The sequence below is a fragment of the Anomaloglossus baeobatrachus genome, chromosome 7 (genome assembly GCF_048569485.1).
Source record: "Anomaloglossus baeobatrachus isolate aAnoBae1 chromosome 7, aAnoBae1.hap1, whole genome shotgun sequence".
Taxonomy (NCBI): domain Eukaryota; kingdom Metazoa; phylum Chordata; class Amphibia; order Anura; family Aromobatidae; genus Anomaloglossus; species Anomaloglossus baeobatrachus.
The window spans coordinates 71,093,381-71,116,083 of record NC_134359.1 but is presented as its reverse complement, the minus strand read 5'-3'; the positions used below and the strand labels follow the sequence as shown (position 1 = coordinate 71,116,083).

At 42.1% G+C, this 22,703-nt stretch overlaps 1 long non-coding RNA gene across 2 annotated transcripts; it reads left to right on the top strand.

Annotated features, from left to right (window-relative positions):
• Window positions 1–1,882: 1,882 nt before the first annotated feature.
• On the top strand, window positions 1,883–22,404 carry LOC142245087 (uncharacterized). Of its 2 annotated transcripts, XR_012724729.1 has the most exons (5): window positions 1,883–1,954; window positions 3,275–3,336; window positions 18,017–18,080; window positions 18,468–18,683; window positions 21,976–22,404. It is a non-coding gene; the product is annotated as an uncharacterized LOC142245087 (long non-coding RNA). The 2 variants fall into 2 exon arrangements; XR_012724728.1 differs by lacking the exon at window positions 18,017–18,080.
• The last annotated feature ends 299 nt before the right edge of the window (window positions 22,405–22,703 follow it).

Genomic DNA, 22,703 nt, shown 5'->3' with positions numbered 1-22,703 from the left:
TTCCTACATACTAATCAGTGAGGATGTAATTTACTCATGGTAATTTTTATTTGTCGTACATATTTCACGCTAGTTGGGCATAGCTGGTGAAGATATTCCTCCCATAAAAGTGTTAAAGGCTAGTCTGTTCCACAAGATGAACCCCACTGATCTGATCTTTGCCTATTTTTATCAATTTTGTTTTGTGATACTTTTATACATTACTTTTAGACTTTTCTACAAACTTGACAGATTATTCTGTGCCTCATACAGATTTAGTATGAAGATTTAAAATACGCCATAGAAAGTCGCTGAAGAGCAAGGGGAATGGATCAATCCAATAGAGCTGCTTAGAAGATTCATATGGAAGACGGACAAGATTCTTGCCTCCTCCCATTATATCTTATTTATTCCCTGAAACACCTGAGAACATGGCTACAGAGGCAACAAAAAGAGGAGACTAGGCCACTATTGCATCAGTGAAAATGAGGTAACGGAAGCAAAGGCATGCCCGCTCCCTCATCCAACAAAAAAAAAAAAAATAAATAAAAAGAAGGATTCTTCTGCAATTTCTACAGGATTGTTAATGCAAATTTGTTTTATATTAAAAAAATAAACATTGTAAATGTTATTTTCCATAACAGTAAAAAAAGATTACTGTATTTAAACAAATGAGTTGTCTGTAATTAAATGGGCACAATAGATTTTTTTACTGGTTCCCCATTATGAATCCAAACTTAATCAAATTGTGAAAAAAAATACCATTAAATAAAATTAAAAAAATAAATCTTTGGTCATTTGCCAAACACCAAGGCCTTTTTAGTAAATTTAGTCTAGTTTTCAATTTTTTTTTTTTAATACGATGTGAGCATTTAAGGGGAAGGTGTAAGCTGCTGTTGAGCCTCGTGCACACATCAAGTATTTGGTGAGTTTACTCCACTATTTGTAAACCCAAACCAGGAGTGGGAAAAAAAAATAAATATATGCAGCCTTGGTGCATTTGCTGCTATTACACTTTTCTTCTGATTATTCCACTTCTGATTTTGGCTACAAGTATGGAGGTAAAAATCTCTCCAAATACTGTGTGCACATGGCCTTTGATTTCTGACATTTTGGTGTAAACTCAGATAATTGTATGACTCCTAATATTAGACTGAAACCAGATGTTTTTTTGGATGACAGTCTTACATTATGCAGTCTTATGTAGTAGAAATTGATGAAGTTCTGCATCAAGAAGTCAGAATTCGTGTCAACCCATCTCACAAGGGATAAGGGGGCAGGACATTATCAGAAGTTGGGAGCCTCCATGGTCTAGTATGATAGGTGTGATAATGGTATTCAGGACAGCGGGATTTGAGATCATCTTTACCATTTGCATTTCACTAATGAATAAGGGGAGGGGTAAAGCTCATAAGATTTGTATAAAAGCTGAAAACTGCTTAGGAGCTGCAGAACTCTACTGCTGTTTGCTGGTCATCAAGTGCTTAGCAAGACTCAATGGCTTTCCAGGCAGAAATGGACTCTGAAGAGGAAAGTATTTGTTCAGTCTTTTAAATTATAGCTTTAGAAGTTGCTTTAGAAAATTCTTATTGATAATTGATTGCTTTTACAGTATTAGTTACTAAATATAACTGAAATTAGCCTATTTCCACATTTTCAGCAGTGAGGATCTAATCTACTCATGTGTTTTTTATATATGTTCCATACATTTCAGAATTGACAATAGCTGTTCAAGATATTTCTCCCCTAAAATAGTTCTATTGTTTTTGGAGGATAGTCTGTTACACAAGATGAATCCCATTGATCTGATCTTGATTGCTTATCAATTTGGTTGTCTTATGTCACACTATATATTACTTTTATACTTTTCTACAAATTTGACTTACTTTTCTGTGCCTCATACAGATGGATTTCTACTATGAAGATCCATCAGTGGAATTAGCAATAGCTTCACAGACAGATAAACTCTGAAGAGGTAAATGTTTGTTCATGGTCTTATTTTTAATTATACTTTTAAAATGTAAGTTTTACGAATTCTTATTGGTAATTCTGATGGTTATGCAAATTCTTAAGAAAAAAACAAACACATTTCAGAAATATTAAATATTTAAGACTGAAATTAGCCCATTTCCTACATACTACTGTAAGCAATGATGTAATTTACACATTGTATTTTTTTTTTCTATGTTTTACATATTTGAAAATAGTTGGCCATAGCTGTTCAAGATATTTCTCCCCTAAACTAGTTCTATTGTTTTTGGCGGATCGTTGTTACACAAAATGGACCCCACTGATCGATCTTGATTGCCTATTCTCATCAATTTGGTTGTTTTCTGTCATACATTACTTTTATACTTTTCTACAAACTTGAAAAAAACCAAAGAGAAAATTGCATGAAAAATACCCTGACTATAAATAATTAAATTGCAAGTGCTTAATAACAGGGTACTTAGCTTTTTACCTTTTTGCAAAAATGTATACACTGTCTCACCTCGTCAAGGTGTACCCATCTGAGACAGTCCCTAACCTACTGAAGTTAAAAACATTATCAATACCTGACTTGTGTCATGTCAAACTCCAATATGAATGGTGGCAAGTGGTCAGCTGTGTCCCAGATTAAACACACAGTGAAGTGAGACGCAATTAGTTGTTCAGTCTCAGGAGGGCTGCGCCCCCAACTTGCAAAAAAGCAAGATAACATACAAAAAACACAAAAAACCTGAGCTGAAACAATGTTCAGTAAACATGCAACATTAAGCATGTGAATTGCAGCCTTAAGACTAGAAAAAAAACCAAAGAGAAAATTGCATGAAAAATACCCTGACTATAAATAAATAAATTGCAAGTGCTTAATAACAGGGTACTTAGTGTATACATTTTTGCAAATTGTATTTTTGCGTCTCACTTCACTGTGTATTTAATCTGGGAAACAGCTGACCACTTGCCACCATTCATATTGGAGTTTGACATGACACAAGTCAGGTATTGATAATGTTTTTAACTTCAGTAGGTTAGGGACTATCTCAGATGGGTACACCTTGACGAGGTGAGACAGCTTTTTACCTTTTTGCAAAAATATATACACCAAGTACCCTGTTATTAAGCACTTGCAATTTATTTATTTATTTATTTAGTCAGGGTATTTTTCATGCAATTTTCTCTTTGGTTTTTTTTTAGTCTTAAGGCTGCAATTCACATGCTCAATGTTGCATGTTTACTGAACATTGTTTCAGCTCAGGTTTTTTGTGTTTTTTCTACAAACTTGACTTGGATTTTTTTTCTGTGCCTCATACAGATGGCCTAGTATGAAGAATCTTCCATGGAAATCGCTGAAGAACTAGACAGCGCTAAGGAACAGTAAGTGGAATGGATCAATCTCACAGATCGAGAAGGTCCATATGGGAGACGACCAAGACTCTTGCCTCCTCACATTATTATATCTTATTTATTCCCCAAAACAACCCAACTGAGAACATGGCTACAGAAAGGGGACAAGAGCAGATGAGGCCACTTGATTAAATTTAATTGAAAATGAAGTGGAAAGGAATCCAAGAAATGCCCAGTCCCACATCCAAAATAGGTTTCTTCAGCACTTTCCTGAGGACTCAAAGCTAATTATTTTTTTTTAAATTTAAATTCAGTGTAAAATTTATTTTTGGCAAGTGTAAAAGATACTGTATTCAATTAATGGAGTTTGTAATTAAATGGGCTAAAGATTTTTTCTATGGTTCCCCCATAACCTAGAACACAAGAATTCCAAACTTAAAATCCATCAAAATCTTATTTGAAAATTAATGACCTTTAACTAAGAAAAAAAAAACCAAAATATAAAACAGTCGTCATTTGCCAAACACCAAGATCCATTTAATAATTATGGATTTAGTTTAGTTTCCATTGTTAGTGGTAGTATTTGAGCATTTAAAGGTGGGGGGGGGTTTAAAAGAAAAAAAATATGTAAAAATATGCAAAGGTGGTGTAAGTGTTTTTATTATATACTATTCATCTGATGGTAGCCAAATCCAAGAATTGGACAAATACGGAGTTAAAAAATTTCAAATACTCAGTGTGCACATGGCTTTAGTCTCTTATCAGTGAATTTTTTTTTTGGGGGGGTGTAAGCACTCCTTTAGAACCAAACGGTCCCAACACATGTAGCGATTACTAGCGATCCCAACAATACGTCAGGGTCAAGATCGCTGATAAGTCGCTACATGGTCACTAGTAAGCTTTTAAACAAGCAGATCTAATTAACGATGCAGTGACGATACGGCGATCCGTATAACCACCTCGGCGGTTGTTGGGACCCTGTCACAGCAGCTATTCTGATGACTCAGACCTTGATAGAGGTGTGGTGCTTACACCCAGGGGGTGCCTTTGCGTTGCCTTTCCCACGCCCCTTTGCTCTGATTGGTGGCCACTACTGCTGTGCTGTCATTATCGGATTGGGCGACCTTGTTCTACAAAAGGGCAAGGCAGTAGCACTTTCTTATTTTGTTCCTGACCCATAAACCACGCGGTTAGCTTCAGCATCCCAGTCTGAGTCGCTAGTGCGCTATTCTTTGCGGATCTTCCTACACCTTGTTATTTCAAGGTAGGTATTGTTTGGTGTCTCAATTTGTTGTATACTACAGAGGGCAGTATTAATATTTTTATAGTAGTTATATTCTTGTATATAGGGGCAGTATTCTAGTATTTTGCTTTTTGTTTTTCAGATGTCTTCCAATAGCGATGATTTCTTTAGGGAAGTGATTGAATTGTATCGCTCTCTGCAGTGCCTGTGGAAAATCAAATCAGCTGACTACAGCAATAGATATAAGAACAAAAAAAAAAAAAAAAAAAAAAAAATAAGGAGGCCTATCCGCAACTAATTGCCCTCTTCAGGCAGCACAATCCGACTGACACGGTAGATGAGAAAGTAGTCAAGAAAAAGTCGAGGCCTATGTACAGTGTACAAAACAAGAACCCAATAAGGTCGAGAATAGAGATGAGCGGTGTTCGAAGCGAACCGTTCGCCAATTTCAAATTAGAGTGGTTTTGGGCGGTGATCGAGTCGTTCGACGAACGATTTGTTTCACGTTCGAGGTACCGTTTCACCAAAAGTTTAGCTAGTTACTAGCTGGCTTCTCACTGTAATACTGTCACTGTTACTAATGATATCAAAATTCAGCGTATAATGTTCGGAGGGGACAGATGAGTGCTGCTGAGTGCTGAAAGAATGGCGATCGACTTTTTTTCCCTAACCGCGCGTTAAGTGAGGCCGGCCAGGTTGTCAGACAATCACAGACACATACACAGCAAAGTGGATTTTTGACAGACAAGCAAGGGCATGTTTCATTGGCTGTGCATGTTACATGTCCTTGCCCTATAAGACACGGCCATTTTCCCCATTGCCACAATTCTCAGTGCAGCGGGTGTGAGAGTCCCTGCTCCCGCTGCTGTGGGCGTTCTAAAGTGCAATTGAGACATCGGTTTAGGGATTAGGGACTACTTTTAATTTCAGCCCTTTTCAGGGCTAGATTAGAGAAGTTCATAGCCATTTTTGCTAGGCAGGTCTCTGCCAGCGCTGTGCAAGGGTTTTTCACAGCATCTGTCTAAATCAGCTCAGGCAATTCCTTGGAGCATAGTATCATTGTCTGGGAAAGTTAGTGACGTTCCCCTGCTGACAAGAAAGCTACACCACCTCTGCATTCTACACCACCTCTATTTCTGCTATGCAATTTTAACTGCAAACAGTGTCAAATTTGTTCACAAGCAAAAGGAGTGGCAAAAGGCCAGATGCTGGTGGAAAGGGGAAAAAAAAAAAGTTTGTGTCCATTGGGTAGGTGTTAAAGCAACAGTAACATCTGCTGAAAGACCATCTTCCAGCCAAAGTAAGATGTCTACTACTTTCCATGGACAATCTGATAGGAGCCCTTTTTACGGAAACAAGCATTGCTACCAAAAAAAGGTAGATGAGGCACAAAAACAGATTCTTGAATAAATTAAGTCCCCGTCCCTGCTACCAAGCGCATTGCTATGGCAACGGTGATCTCAGTTATTCACTGGCTGTGTCACCGGTCAGGAGCCGGCTTCTGCGGATGCTGGTAACCACGGAAGCCCTTTCCTTGGTTACCCGATGTTTACCTTCGTTACCAGCGTCCGCCGCTGTCACGTTGTCAGTGCCGGCTCCCTGCACACATAGCCAGACTACACGGTGCGGTGTGCGTTGGTAACCAAGGTAAATATCGGGTTGGTTACCCGATATTTACCTTAGTTACCAAGCGCAGCATTGCTTCCACGAGTCGCTGCTGGCTGGTCACTGGTGAGATCTGCCTGACAGCTCACCAGCAACCCGTGTAGCGACGCTCCAGCGATCCCTGCCAGGTCAGGTTGCTGGTGGGATCGCTGGAGCGTAACAGATGCAATGACAGGTCCTAGCATGTTGGCGTTATAGTCATTTGACCAGTCTTTAGCCAATGAGATAATAGACACGTGACTGGTCACATGGCTATTTTGACGTCACGATAGGTCCTGCATCACTGCTGGCAGTGCTGTTACCGGGAAGATTCAGCGATCGGATGGAATAGCGGCAGTAGAGAGTGCAGGACGGATCATGGGGACAGGTAAGTGTTATGGCAATGTTTATTAACTATGTGTATGACTCGCCCACCCCAGGGCTATGGGACACTCGGTGCCGGGCCGGACTAGTCTGGGGATCGTCAGTGATGGCGGGGCCCGACTCCGTGACCCTGGTGGGTGTCAATTCAATATGGCTGGTGACTTGGGGGTGAATAAAGTTTATATTTGTCGTGACGCCACCTGTGGTTTGCGGCTATTAAGCCGTCGCTGAGGTATGGGGCCTCCGGGGCTGATTGAATGGCAGCTTCGATGGTCCTGCTCCCCACAGGTGGAGCGGTATCCCGGGGCACAGTTGGTGCTTGTAAGGGTCAATGCAGAAATTGAAGTTAATGCAGGTAAAGTAAACACAGGCAACACCAGAGACTGCAGTTTCAAGATGTTTACTCACAGTTGGTTATTTGACACGGCAGCTGTCCGGTTGCCCACTGGTGTGCTGGAATCCCCTGTCAGGGACCGCCGCTGATCCCGGGTAGATCGGGGGGGTAAATGCCAGTGCACCCCTTCAAGTGTTCCTTTCTCAGCTGACTTCTCAAGCCTTGCCCTTGCTGGCTGAACCTGGCTCGGCCTCCACTGCAGCCTCCGGGCTGGGAGCTCGCCTGTCAGTTATTTGCCCCTTTTCTAGAGGTTCTGCTGTGGGCTGTGGTCCGCGGAGCATGCAGCTTCCCTGGACCTCGGTTTCTAACCTTTGGAGTGGACTTCTCCTCCTCCAGTGACTAGGGACCGTCCCCTGGATGCAGCTTGATCCCTCCACCGATGTTCCTGTGGAACAGGCCACCAGCTCAAAAGCCATCTGTGGCCCTGGAATCCTTTCGTTCCCTGCTTGGTGTCACCTGGACCCTCCGAGTCCCAGGGTCTTCACCAGGAAGCGTCACTTTCTTCTCCTTAGCTCCTGACTGACTAGAGCTTTCTTACTGCCTCTCCTTCTCCTCTGCCTCCCGCAGTCCTCCTCCTCCCCTCTCTCTCAGACTCCAACTAAACTTAACCTTCCTTTCCCTGTCTGCTCTCTGGTGGCTCCTCCCACCTCCCCAGTTGCTAAGCTACCACCCAATCGAAAAGGGAATGGGACATACCGGCCCTCCCTGGCGAGCCAGCCACGAGGGTTGCTGCCACAGTCCCCTGTCCCTGTGTGTGCCTAGCAATGGGTGTAGTGCGGATTTACCTGGGAACTGGCATGCACCCCTTTCCTTACCCAGGATGGGACATCACACCTCTGGATGGGGTGCAATGTCTGTGGCGACGGAAGCCTCAGGGGCGCCACATATACATTTATAATGTGTTTGTGATTGCCTCCCATTGTTTCCTATGGGGTTCGAGCGGTTCGCCAAACTGAACTCGAACCAGACCTCAGTTCGGCGAACCGAACTCGAGCCAAACCCGCGGCCGGTTCGCTCATCTCTAATCATGATAATCACTACTATGGTATATATAAAAAAAAAGAAAAAAAGAAAATATATGAAAGTTAATCGTCGAGGCTTACTTTTGTGAAAGATGCAATTCGGTGTTACACTACAAGTATAATCATACTTGTCAAACAGGGTTGTGTGGAGAGCACTGCCATTCAACAACCCATGTGTCCTGTCTGGTGTAATGCTGATTGAGCGAGTGCTTAGATCACCACTCGCAACTAACTGCACATAACCCATTCTGCAGCATTAAAATTGTGATAATCAATATTTCAGTACACAATGTTGACATTGCACATAAGTGTACAGGGTTGTGTTGCAGTGTTTGCGGCATTCTTCTAAAATTTTATGGTTGTTTTGCTACATGTCGTATGTACTAAAGGATGAGCCAGCCATGTGTTTTAGGACTTTGAATTCATGCTAGAGATTGGCACACACATCTTCAATTACATTTATGCCACAACGTTGTATTGCCCCTCTTCCTGGGAGTTTGAAGGTAAAACATGCACTCATGACTTACATTTTTAACAAGTGGCAAGTTGTCAGGTTAGACATATACAGCCCACAATGCCGGTACATACAACACTAAGGAGCTGATTTCTGATTAACTACGCGTTAAGCTAATAGCCCAAGATGGTAGTGACTCGCCCACCCCAGGGCCTTAGGTGACTGTCGGGCCGGACTAGTCCCGGGTAGTCATCTGTGGCGGGGCCAGATTCCGTGACCCTGGTGGGGTCAGTTAATGTGGCGGTATTGGGGGAGATGTTAGTCTTAGGCGGGCTTTGCACGTTGCGACATCGCAAGCCGATGCTGCGATGTCGCACGCGATAGTCCCCGCCCCTGTCGCAGCTGCGATATCTTGTAATAGCTGGCACAGCGATAATTATCGCTACACCAGCTTCACATGCACTCACCTGCCCTGCGACAGTCGCTCTGGCTGGCAACCTGCCTCCTTCCTAAGGGGGCGGGTCGTGCGGCGTGACAGGGACGTCAAATGGCAGGCGGCGGAGGGGCGGAGATGAGCAGGATGTAAACATCCCACCCACCTCCTTCCTTCCGCATAGCCGCTGGCGGCAGGTAAGGAGATGTTCCTCATTCCTGCAGCTTCACACACACAGCGATGTGTGCTGCCGCAGGAACGAGGAACTACATCTTACCTGTCGCGGCACCGGCATTATGGAAATATCGGAGCCTGCACAGATGATACGATAACGACGCTTTTGCGCTCGTTCATCGTATCATCTAGGATTTACACACTACGACATTGCAAGTGACGCCGGATGTGCGTCACTTTCGATTTGACCCCACCAACATCGCACCTGCGATGTCGTAGTGTGCAAAGCCGCCCTTAAGGTTTATATAAGATTTGCGACGCCACCTGTGGTAAATTGCAGCTCTTTAGGGTTGCAGCTGCTGGAAGGGACCTCCGAGGCTGATGTTATAGCAGCTGAGATGTTGCTTGCTCTCAACAGGTAGAGCAGGTACCCTGGGGCATCCTTTGGTACTTCGTAAAGTCTATGGTGTTTGTGAACGAGGTACCGGGCCGACAGGGTAGTGGAAAGTAACAGACAGACCGTAATTTCCTTTTACCTTCTCCTTTACTTGTCCAACCAGTGAAGTCCAGGGAGCCCGTTACAGGTGGTAATGGCGATCCAGTGGTCTGGAAGCAGTCGGAGGTCTCACACTGGCCAGGTGAGTAATGAGGCCTGCTCCCTATGCTCCATTTGTGTAAACGGGGTCCCACTGTTTCAGTATACTGAGACCCGTTCTGCTGCTTTGAGGTAATCTGTTACCTCTCCCGTATGGCAGGCTGCGTGGACTCTCAAGGGTGCTGTTCTTTCTATCTGGGCTCCCAGCTGCACCTCCGGGTGCGGGATGGACAGAGACCTGCAGTCCTCTTGTCCTCCGAATGCGACCACCGGTATTCGAGTACTCGAGTGGACCTGAACGCCGATATTCAATTTCTTTAGCTATGACGTTGGCGTTTGCTGGCTGCGCTCCACTCCCAAAGTTCACCTCCTTTTTGCCTCTGTGGATGTGTTTTCCTGGGCCGAGCAATCTGGCTCAGCTCCCAGCTCACACACACACCACACTAATCGAGTCCTTGTCTCTCTGAACTCTCCTCACAGACTAATTCTTCCCCCAGGTCAGAGCTTGAGGAATCCTCCCTGGAACTCCAGGTTTAGAGCTCCCTCTGCTGGCCTGGGAGAGAAACTGTGAATAATGGTACTTACTGGCCATTGGATTTCCCCAGCTATCTCCAGGCTCAGCATTAACCCTTTTGAGGAGGGCAACACTGCTGTGGCAACCAGAGCACTGGGGTACCACACTAGCTTGTGCTTAACCTTACCTGATTTGGAAAGAAGAATCAAGGACTCAAAATTTAATTTCCATTAAATTAAGTAAACCACCACAAGCTGGGTTTTTTGTTTTTTTTAGGCTCAAAAAGGGACATTCCAGACTAACACCGAGGAAAATCAAGACTATGTGTGGCCCCTACATGTTGTAATATATTCCGGGGGGGGGGGGGGGGGGGGGGGGGGGGGAAGTACATGTCATCTAGTGAGAAAGGAGAGTTCATGGAGTGATACAAGGGCCAAACCAAACTTTTGACTTTAAGGCAAAATCTTATTGCAATACTGAGAATGAGGCTCTCGTGTGAACTGTATACACAGAGTGGTATGGAAATTAGGATAAACGTTGATATACTGTATAAGAATTTTTTTTTTTTAATTTTTTTTTTCATAGTGTCCAGATGTATTTATGGCATTTGTGTCAATGTACAAGTTAAAATTTCTACAAAAAAACCCCCACACACGAGCGCCTTTTTAGCCAGTGATAATTATTACAAAAAAGCACTCATCACCCGCTATACAGTGGCTCATGTATGTAACAAAGAAAATTGCCATTCAGCATGCTTTGAGGGGGTGAAAAACAAGTCAGGAAATATTTGACAGTTATGCCTATGTTAACAGATCGGCACGTCGAACCACAAGAGATTTCTAGGCACCACCTAAAATTGAAGAGGGATACTATGTGCCATACACCATAGACTAAACAAAACCACAAGTGTCGGTGCATGTAAGGCACCAAAGTATCCTGTGTAATAAACAAAGACGGGATGGTCTATTTAATATGCCATTTTGCACATCATATTTATTCAATACAGTGGGGGAAAAAAAAAAAAAACACAAACTTAAAATCATTTAAATATGAGCAATGACAACAGCTTCCATCCCTAGAAGAACCAGTTTATGGCTATATGATTTAACAATGAATTCAAATCCCTGTTAAAGACATCATGGGTAGATGCACAATTATAATAAATTGGAGCTTTGTAACACATCAGATATATGAATGTCTACTATGTACAATGGTTACCATACTGATAACCCTATGTCTATGGTGTAGTCTAAGGCCTGCGACACATCCGTGCCTCCGGTATGTGTGCGCCTTTTTGTCATGTATCGGAGACACGGGCCCACGTGGTACTATGTATTGTTATTGTTTTGGACACACAAGTATTCAGGAACGGAAGATGTGTCCGTTCCGTACTTAAGTTTGTCCGTTTTTTTTTTTTTTTTTTTTTTTTTTTTTTAAACTGCTCCGGCAGCACTGGTGTCACACGGCCCACACCTGTACCACACGGATGTAGTGTGGATGTGGGCCCACGTGACACGAGCCGGAGAAACACGTGTCAGTGTAAAAATAAACACACTCCCCTCCACCATACCTGCAGAGTCTGCCTCGGCTGTCCCCTGCATCCGTCCCCCAGTGAATTTGAACAATGTTTCTTCACTGGGGCGGGAGGCAGCGTCAGCGGGGCGTGGCTTTGGCCGGACGCTGTCATTCAGCACCAGAGTGCTGGATGATGCAGGTAGGCGGGACTTTCAGTTCTCAGTGTGTTATTACGTATAACACACGGAGAAAACGTACGTGCCACAAAAATGGCACATGGGGACAAACCACCCCTTTAACACGTACGTGACAAACGTTACGTTTTGTCACGTAAGTGTGGCAGAGGCCTTACTAGAATGATAAGCTCTAAGCATACAATCTCTACCCAAGTTGTATGAAGCCCAGCATATGGCAGTTACACACAGGCTACCATATGTGAACCAGTATGGTGCATACCATGGTACGCAATGCAATAATATAAAGATGGACACACACACACAGCAGTCTCTATTTTGTTGACTATGTGACCTTTGCCGATGTCTGTGCTCTGAATGCTGGATCAGAGCAGGAAATGCATGCCAGTGTGGATAATTTTGCAGCAGCATGCAATAACTTTGGTCTCCTTATCAACATAATGAAAACCAAAAAGGGATGTGTGACGCCCTGGGCAAGCCAGGGGTCACAGGTCATCACACCACCACACCCTACACCCCAGTTAGGAACACCAAGGCTACCAAAAGCCTTGTTGTCTTCCTCCAGGGGCTGATGTTCACACCAGGGGGTGGGCCAGGCGGTTGGCTCCACCCACCGAGAAGTTCACAGCCCTGGAGGCAGGAAGAATCAGGCAGTTCAGTTCAGTGAGGGAAGTGAAAGTGAGAGGAAGCAAGATAGTTGTAGAGGAGCTAAGTGAAGTGGAAGTGAAGTAGTAGAGAAACAGAAGAAAAGAGTAAAAGTTCAGTAAGAAAGCCTGAAGTTGGTCCGGCTGTGTGCCTGGACAGTGTCAGCAAGGTCAGCAATGGCAGTGACAGTCTGGAGGGGGACTGCTCGGAGGTTGCTGGAAGGACCGCGGATGGGTAGTGGCCCGGCGGTCTGGAGCAGTATACGAAGTACAGTCAGCACCAGGGCACGGGCCTCGGCAAGGCTAGGAGTCGCCGTAAGTTTGCCAAATCCGTCAGTGAAGGGGACGTCTGTCTCCAAACAACCAAGTCCCGATTGAAGGCAACAGTCCAACCATTGAGGAGAGACACCGCCACGGCACCAGTTTCTCAGGGCCAGCGCCTGCGGGCAAAGTAGGGCTCCTCCGGCCCATATCCAAGCCGGGGAGCGGGTTACCGGTGGGAACCCATCGCAACCATCATCATCTTAGGTGCAGGACAGAGGGACCGTCACCTACTGGGGAAAGCAAGTGCAGCAGTCCGTGGGAACAGTCTTTCCAGCCGTGTGTTTTACCGAGAATTGTGTCACCGTCTCAGGCTGAGTGAGTACCACAGTGCCGCAAGGCACAGCGCTGCCCCCGCGTCCCTGCGCCCACCAAGCCCTGCATCTCCCACCTCATCACTGGGCCCCGGGATCACCAACCCCTACCCACGGAGGGGCAACACAACAACGGGCTGCTCCATACCATCCTTCCCGGGATCCCCATACAGAGCAGCGGTAATGCCAACAAATCACCACAACCGTGGGTGGCGTCACGGACAATAAACAATCCCCACACACAAAAACAACCACTTTCACTCACGGGCGAGGAGCGCCGCTCGAGTCCCCGGGATCCGGCCCATCGCTCGAGCCACCGAGCAGCGGCAGCAGCAGGCCACAGTGCCTGCCGGACCCGAGCAGAAGGGAGAGCGCGGCGTCCCCTCCTCCGCCCACGACAGATGCATCAGCCAGCTCAAAAAAACATATTAGCCCACCATCAAGGGATAAAAGCTACAAGCAGTGGACAGATTTACATATATCTTGCCAGCACCCTCTCCCGTACAGTGACAATTGACAGAGGACAACTGCAGAAATCACCAAGGCAAGCTCTGCATTACTACATCTACATGTGGAATAAACCTTGCTAGAAATATCAAAGTCTACTGATCAATAGTGCTAACTACCTTGTTGTATGCTAGAGAGACTGACTGTATACAGGAGACATGCTAGGCAAATGAACCACTTCCACATGACCTGCCTCCGTAGAACTCTGATCCGGTGACAGGATAAGGTGCCTGACACTGAAGTCCTCTCCAGGAGGAGCCCTGCCATCAATTCCCACCTTGCTGACGGCAGCCCAGACACCCTGGGCAGGCCATGTTGCTTGGATGCCAGACGATCACATCCTTAAAACCACTCCTATATGGTGAGTGGTCTAAAGGAAAGTGATCGCATGTGGGACAAAAGGAAGCTATACAAGGACCCATTGAAAGCCTCCGTCAAGTCCCTTGGTATGAACACAACCTCCTGGGAAACACTGGCGCAAGATAGACCAACATTGCGCATGCTGATCCATCAAGGCTGCCAGACAAGGCCAGAAGATCAGAGCAGAAGAGAAGCAAGCACTCTGCAAAGCCAGGGCTGCAAATGCTATGACCATGTTGCCTACACATGGCTGCCCAACGTGGCAGAACATATAGTGCCCGCACAGGGCTCAGCCACTTCTGGACACCGTGTAGAGCCCACAACCCTTTAGATGTCAAGGTCTTCGAATATGATGGACAAATATCAAATTAATGCTGAATTTTTACTAAAACAGACTGAACAAAAATTACAACATGCAATAATAAAAGTGGTTATTTTCAAAGATTCTGTAATTCCAGGGTTTGAAACATGATTTGGTACATCATACATCTCAGCCATGCCTTGACTACAAGACATTTCTCATGGCTGGAATAGGTTTATGCAGGCAGTGGCAGATTTAAATAGATAGTGGCATTACCCACAATGGTAGACTGGTAGAGAGCTTTTTGACAGGTAATGCCCATCAATGAAGCTGCTGTGTAACACTATATAGCGGTTTATTTTCTTGTCTAAAAAGGTGACACCTTTTTGCACCTCGAAATCTATTCTACAAACATTGGCTCTGATTTTTTTCTTCTCTTGTGCCTCCTTCTAATGGATTAATTCAGAGTAGTTTTATGTTCCACATTCACAAATTGTTTCCTTGAAGATTATACACCCGAGTCTTCACAGAAAATGGCTCAGACAGCAATGCTCACGGAGAAAATGAATGGCTCTGTCTGATCGACCTATTGCAACAAGGTCTACACAGGAGACAGCTAAGACTGTTGCCACCTCACCTTAAAAACTATGTATGCGTGTATGTAACATACAGTCAGGGCCAGAAATATTTGGACAGTGACACAAGTTGTTATTTTAACTGTTTACAAAAACATGTTCAGAAATACAATTATATATATAATATGGGCTGAAAGTGCACACTCCCAGCTGCAATATGAGAGTTTTCACATCCAAATCGGAGAAAGTGTTTCGGAATCATAGCTCTGTAATGCATAGCCTCCTCTTTTTCAAGGGACCAAAAGTAATTGGACAAGGGACTCTAAGGGCTGCAATTAACTCTGAAGGTGTCTACCTCGTTAACCTGTAATCAATGAAGTAGTTAAAAGGTCTGGGGTTGATTACAGGTGTGTGGTTTTGCATTTGGAAGCTGTTGCTGTGACCAGACAACATGCGGTCTAAGGAACTCTCAATTGAGGTGAAGCAGAACATCCTGAGGCTGAAAAAAAGAAAAAATCCATCAGAGAGATAGCAGACATGCTTGGAGTAGCAAAATCAACAGTCGGGTACATTCTGAGAAAAAAGGAATTGACTGGTGAGCTTGGGAACTCAAAAAGGCCTGGGCGTCCACGGATGACAACAGTGGTGGATGATCGCCGAATACTTTCTTTGGTGAAGAAAAACTCGTTCACAACATCAACTGAAGTCCAGAACACTCTCAGTGAAGTAGGTGTATCTGTCTCTAAGTCAACAGTAAAGAGAAGACTCCATGAAAGTAAATACAAAGGGTTCACATCTAGATGCAAACCATTCATCAATTCCAAAAATAGACAGGCCAGAGTTAAATTTGCTGAAAAACACCTCATGAAGCCAGCTCAGTTCTGGAAACGTATTCTATGGACAGATGAGACAAAGATCAACCTGTACCAGAATGATGGGAAGAAAAAAAAGTTTGAAGAAGAAAGGGAACGGCACATGATCCAAGGCACACCACATCCTCTGTAAAACATGGTGGAGGCAACGTGATTGCATGGGCATGCATGGCTTTCAATGGCACTGGGTCACTTGTGTTTATTGATGACATAACAGCAGCCAAGAGTAGCCGGATGAATTCTGAAGTGTACCGGGATATACTTTCAGCCCAGATTCAGCCAAATGCCGCAAAGTTGATCGGACGGCGCTTCATAGTACAGATGGACAATGACCCCAAGCATACAGCCAAAGCTACCCAGGAGTTCATGAGTGCAAAAAAGTGGAACATTCTGCAATGGCCAAGTCAATCACCAGATCTTAACCCAATTGAGCATGCATTTCACTTGCTCAAATCCAGACTTAAGACGGAAAGACCCACAAACAAGCAAGACCTGAAGGCTGCGGCTGTAAAGGCCTGGCAAAGCATTAAGAAGGAGGAAACCCAGCGTTTGGTGATGTCCATGGGTTCCAGACTTAAGGCAGTGATTGCCTCCAAAGGATTCGCAACAAAATATTGAAAATAAAAATATTTTGTTTGGGTTTGGTTTATTTGTCCAATTACTTTTGACCTCCTAAAATGTGGAGTGTTTGTAAAGAAATGTGTACAATTCCTACAATTTCTATCAGATATTTTTGTTCAAACCTTCAAATTAAACGTTACAATCTGCACTTGAATTCTGTTGTAGAGGTTTCATTTCAAATCCAATGTGGTGGCATGCAGAGCCCAACTCGCGAAAATTGTGTCACTGTCCAAATATTTCTGGACCTAACTGTACATATACATATACATATACACACATAAGCAGGGAGCTACAGTCCATGCAACACAGGCCTGTGGTCCAGCATTAGAAAAATATAGAAAAAACCCAGTGTGGGCCTTTTAGTCACAGAATCCTGGCACTACCGACAGGACAATTGACACATTTTTTGACAATTCAGAGTCAAAAAATAAAAAAAAAAAACGCAAACAATGCATGGTTACCTTCATGTCCTAGTCAAAGATAAAGACCCTGCTCTAGAATAAAATTTGTGGAATTCAACACGTAACAGCAAATAGGTCAATAGGCAGTGAACATTGAGAAGGACAGTAAAAATTTTGCAAATTTTTTTTTTAATATATCAGTGCCGGCCCATTTACTTGATTTCAGCTGAGCCAACAAGTTTTGGAAAATTATGATTTTTCTAAAATGCAATAGAATTGCATTAAAAGCAAATACATTTACCTTTTAAGTCTTGAGATAATTTTTTTGTACTTTGTATATGGGTTTTTTTTATCCAACATAAAATAGACATAATATTCATTTTGGCTGAAAACATGTTATGCCAACAACTGGTCCAATTAAAAAAAATATAGCTTAAGATTATTCTGTTATGCCATTTTACAGAAAGGAAATTGATGTTATGCATGATGCAATTATGCATAAATAAGTTAGAATTCATGTCAACCGATCTCACAAGAGACGAGGGGGCAGGACATTAACAGAAGGTGGGAGCCTTCATGGTCTGGTATGTTAGGTGTTTATGGTATTCAGGATAGGAGGGGATTGAGTTTCTTGTATTTTTGCATTTCACTATTTAAAAGGGGAGGGGTAAAGCTCATAAGATTTGTCTAAAAGCAGAAGACTGCTTGGGAGCTGCAGAACTCTACTGCTGTTTACTGGTCATCAAAAACTTAGTACAAGAATCCCAATGGCTTTCCAATCCCAGATGAATTCTGAAGAGGTAAATGCGTGTTCATTGTCTTATTTTAATTAAGTTTAGAAATTCAGTTTAAAAAATTCTTATTGGTCAATTTTTATTTTTTTTTTTTTACACTTTTCAATATTTAGCATTTCTAAAAAATATATTGTTATATTTGATAGTATTACTAGTTACTAAATACAACTGAAATTAGCCTATTTCCTACATACTAATCAGTGAGGATGTAATTTACTCATGGTAATTTTTATTTGTCGTACATATTTCACGCTAGTTGGGCATAGCTGGTGAAGATATTCCTCCCATAAAAGTGTTAAAGGCTAGTCTGTTCCACAAGATTAACCCCACTGATCTGATCTTGATTGCCTATTCTAATCAATTTTGTTGTCTTATGTCACACACACTATTACTTTTATACTTTTCTACAAACTTGGACTTTGTGCCTCATACAGTTGGATTTCTATTATGAAGAACGGTCAATGGAATTAGCAATAGCTTCACACAAACTCTGATGAGGTAAATGTTTGTTCATTGTCTTAATTTCTAAGGGTAACATTAAAAAAGTAAGTGGTTTTAGAAATTCTTATTGGCATTTCCGACGCATTTGCACTTTAGTAAATATTTAAACATTTCTGAAATGTTATTTCATAATGTTAATTACTAAAACTAAATTCAGTTATTTCCTACATACTAAGCAGTGAAGATATAATTTGAGAATTGGGCATAGCTGTTCAATATATTACTCCCATAAAACACATTGTTTAAGGCTAGTCTGTTCCACAAGATGAGCCCCACTGATCTAATCTTTATTGCCTATTTTTATCAATTTTGTTTTGTGATACTTTTATACATTCCTTTTAGACTTTTCTACAAACTTGACAGATTTTTCTGTGCCTCATACAGATTTAGTATGAAGATTTAAAATACGCCATAGAAATTCGCTGAAGAGCAAGGGGAATGGATCAATCCAATAGAGCTGCTTAGAAGATCCATATGGAAGACTGCCAAGATTCTTGCCTCCTCATATCTTATTTATTCCCTGAAACACCTGATAACATGGCTACAGAGAGGCAACAAGAAGAGGAGACTAGGCCACTTTATTGCATCAGTGAAAACGAGGTAACGGAAGCAAAGGCATGCCTGCTCCCTCATCTAAAAAAAAAAAAAGGATTCTTCTCCAATTTCTACAGGATTGTTAATGCAAATTTTTCTAACAAAAAAAAAAAACATTGTAAATGTTATTTTCCGAAACAGCAAAAAAGATTACGGTATTTAAACAAATTAGTTGTCTGTAATTAAATGGGCACAGTAGATTTTTTTTTTACTGGTTCCCTGTTATGAATCCAAACTTGATCAAATTGTGTGAAAATACCATTTAATAAATAAAAAAAAAATCTTTGGTCATTTGTTAAACACCAAGGCCCTTTTAGAAAATTGAGTCTAGTTTCCATTATTTTATTTTTTTTTAATACGATGTTAGCATTTAAAGGGGAAGAATGTGTAAGCTGCTGTTGAGCCTCATGCACACATCAAGTATTTGGTGAGTTTACTTCACTATTTGTAAACCCAAACCAGGAGTGGGAAAAAAAATAATATATGCAGCCTTGGTGCATTTGCTGCTATTACACTTTTCTTCTGATTATTCCACTTCTGATTTTGGCTACAAATATGGAGGTAAAAATCTCTCCAAATACTATGCGCACATGGCCTTTGATTTCTGACATTTTGGTGTAAACACTCAGATAATTCTATGACTCCTACTATTAGACTAGATTTGATGTTTTCTTGTGCCTGACGGTCCTGAGGAAAGGAGCTGAGCCTCCAGAAACGTGTCGACCTGTGCAAAATAAAGATACATTAATCCTATCTTTCTGATCGCTGATCATTGGCGCGGCATATGAAAAACCAGTCTACCTCTCTCTACTAAAATTAGACTGAAACAAGATGTTTTTTTGGATGACAGTCTTACATTATGCAGTCTTATGTAGTAGAAATTGATGAAGTTCTGCATCAAGAAGTCAGAATTCGTGTCAACCCATCTCACAAGGGATGAGGGCCAGGACATTATCAGAAGGTGGGAGCCTCCATGGTCTGGTATGTTAGGTCTGATAATGGTATTCAGGGCGTAGGGGTTTGAGATCATCTTTACCATTTGCATTTCACTAATGAATAAGGGGAGGGGTAAAGCTCATAAGATTTGTATAAAAGCTGAAAACTGCTTGGGAGCTGCAGAACGCTACTGCTGTTTGCTGGTCATCAAGTACTTAGCAAGACTCAATGGCTTTCCAGGCAGAAATGGACTCTGAAGAGGAAAGTATTTGTTCAGTCTTTTAATTATAGCTTTAGAAGTTGCTTTAGAAAATTCTTATTGATAATTGATTGCTTTTACAGTATTAGTTACTAAATATAACTGAAATTAGCCTATTTCCACATTTTCAGCAGTGAGGATCTAATCTACTCATGTGTTTTTTATATATGTTCCATACATTTCAGAATTGACAATAGCTGTTCAAGATATTTCTCCCCTAAAATAGTTCTATTGTTTTTGGAGGATAGTCTGTTACACAAGATGAATCCCATTGATCTGATCTTGATTGCTTATCAATTTGGTTGTCTTATGTCACACTATATATTACTTTTATACTTTTCTACAAATTTGACTTACTTTTCTGTGCCTCATACAGATGGATTTCTACTATGAAGATCCATCAGTGGAATTAGCAATAGCTTCACAGACAAACTCGTAAAGGTTAAGTTTGTTCATAGTCTTATTTTTAACCCCTTCAGCCCCGGGGCACTTTCCGTTTTTGCGTTTGTTTTTTGCTCCCCTTCTTCCGAGAGCCGTAACTTTTTTACTTTTCTGTCAATCTTGCCATATGAGGGCTTGTATTTTGCGGGACAAGTTGTACTTTTAAATGAAACCATAAGTTTTACCATATGGTGTACTGGAAAGCAGCAAAAAAAATGCAAGTGTGAAAAAATTGCAAAAAAAGTGTGATGGCACAATAGTTTTTGGGATTTTATTCACAGTGTTCACTATATGGTAAAACTGATGTGTGGGTATGATGCCTGAGGTAGGTGCGAGTTTGTAGACACCAAACATGTATATGTTTACTTGTATCTAAGGGGTTAAAAAAAATTCACAAGTTTGTCCAATAAAAGTGGCGCACGTTTTGCGCCATTTTCCAAAACACGTAGCGTTATTTTTTGGGATCTATGGCTCAGTGACTGCTTATTTTTTGCGTCTCGAGCTGATGTTTCTAATGGTACCATTTTTGCGCAGATGCTACGTTTTGATCGCCTGTTATTGCATTTTGCGTAAAACTTGCGGCGACCAAAACGTAATTTTGGTGTTTGGTAAACGGCGCAGCGGCAAAAAAATTCCAATCAGATTAATTGATTTTATATTTTGATAGATCGGGCATTTCTGAATGCGGCAATACCAAATGTGTATATTTATTTTTTAACCCTTTAATTTTTCAATGGGGGGAAAGGGGGGTGATTTTAACTTTTAGGTTTTTTTCTTCATTTTTTAAAACTTTTCACTTTTATTTTACTTTACTAGTCCCCCTAGGGGGCTATAGCGATCAGCAATCAGATTGCTGATCACTATCTGCTGATCACAGCTATACCGCTGTAAACAGCAGAAATAGTCACTTTCTTTTTTCCTCTGCTCCGTGCCGAGGAAGAATGAAAGTGAAACTTCGTACCAGCAGGCGTCATCACATGACCCTGTGCTACGATGGCAACCACCGAACGTCACGTGTCGTCCGGAGGGGGCGGCGGTAAGTAAAAAACATGGCCGCGCGCATATAGATCTCGCTGCCAGACCTTGGCAGCGAGATCTAAGGGGTTAATGTTCCGGGTGGAATGCGATTCCACTCGGAACATGTAGGCACACATGTCAGCTGTTGAAACCAGCTGATGTGTGCCGATCCACGCCGCCTGCCCGCGGCAGGGGGCGGAGCTTACCGGGACACGATCCATGACGGAAAGATCCGTCCATGGTCGTGAAGGGGTTAATTATACTTTAAAAATTTAAGTTTCACGAATTCTTATTGGTAATTCTGATGGTTATGCAAATTCTTAAATTTTTAACATTTCTGAAATGTGATTTTTTTCTTAAGACTGAAATTAGCCCATTTCCTACATACTACTGTAAGCAATGATGTAATTTACACATTGTATTTTTTTTCTAAGTTCAACATATTTGACAATAGTTGGCCATAGCTGTTCAAGATATTTCTCACCTAAACTAGTTCTATTGTTTTTAGCGGATTGTTGTTACACGAAATGGACCCCACTGATCGATCTTTTTGCCTATGCTCATCAATTTGGTTGTCTTGTGTCATACATTATTTTTATACTTTTCTACAAACTTGACTTGGATTTTTTTCTGTGCCTCATACAGATGGCCTAGTATGAAGAATCTTCCATGGAAATCGCTGAAGAACTAGACAGCGCTAAGGAACAGTAAGTGGAATGGATCAATCTCAGATCGAGAAGGTCCATATGGGAGACGACCAAGACTCTTGCCTCCTCACATTATTATATCTTATTTATTCCACGAAACAACCCAACTGAGAACATGGCTACAGAAAGGGGACAAGAGCAGATGAGGCCACTTGATTAAATTTAATTGAAAATGAAGTGGAAAGGAATCCAAGAAATGCCCAGTCCCACATCCAAAAAAGGTTTCTTCAGCACTTTCCTGAGGACTCAAAGCTACATTTTTATTTTATTTTTTTAAATTTAAATTCAGTGTAAAGTTATTTTTGGCAAGTGTAAAAGATACTGTATTCAATTAATGGAGTTTGTAATTAAATGGGCTAAAGATTTTTTCTATGGTTCCCCCATAACCTAGAACACAAGGATTCCAAAATCCTTAATGGATTTTGATGGACTTAAAATCCATCAAAATCTTATTTGAAAATGAATGACCTTTAACCAAGAAAAAAAAACAAAACAATAGAGTCATTTGCCAAACACCAAGGTCCATTTTATAATTATGGATTTAGTTTAGTTTCCATTTTTAGTGGTAGTATTTGTGAGCATTTAAAGGGGGGGGGGGTTTAAAGAAAAAGAAAAAATATATATGCAAAGGTGGTGTAAGTGTTTTTATTATATACTATTCATCTG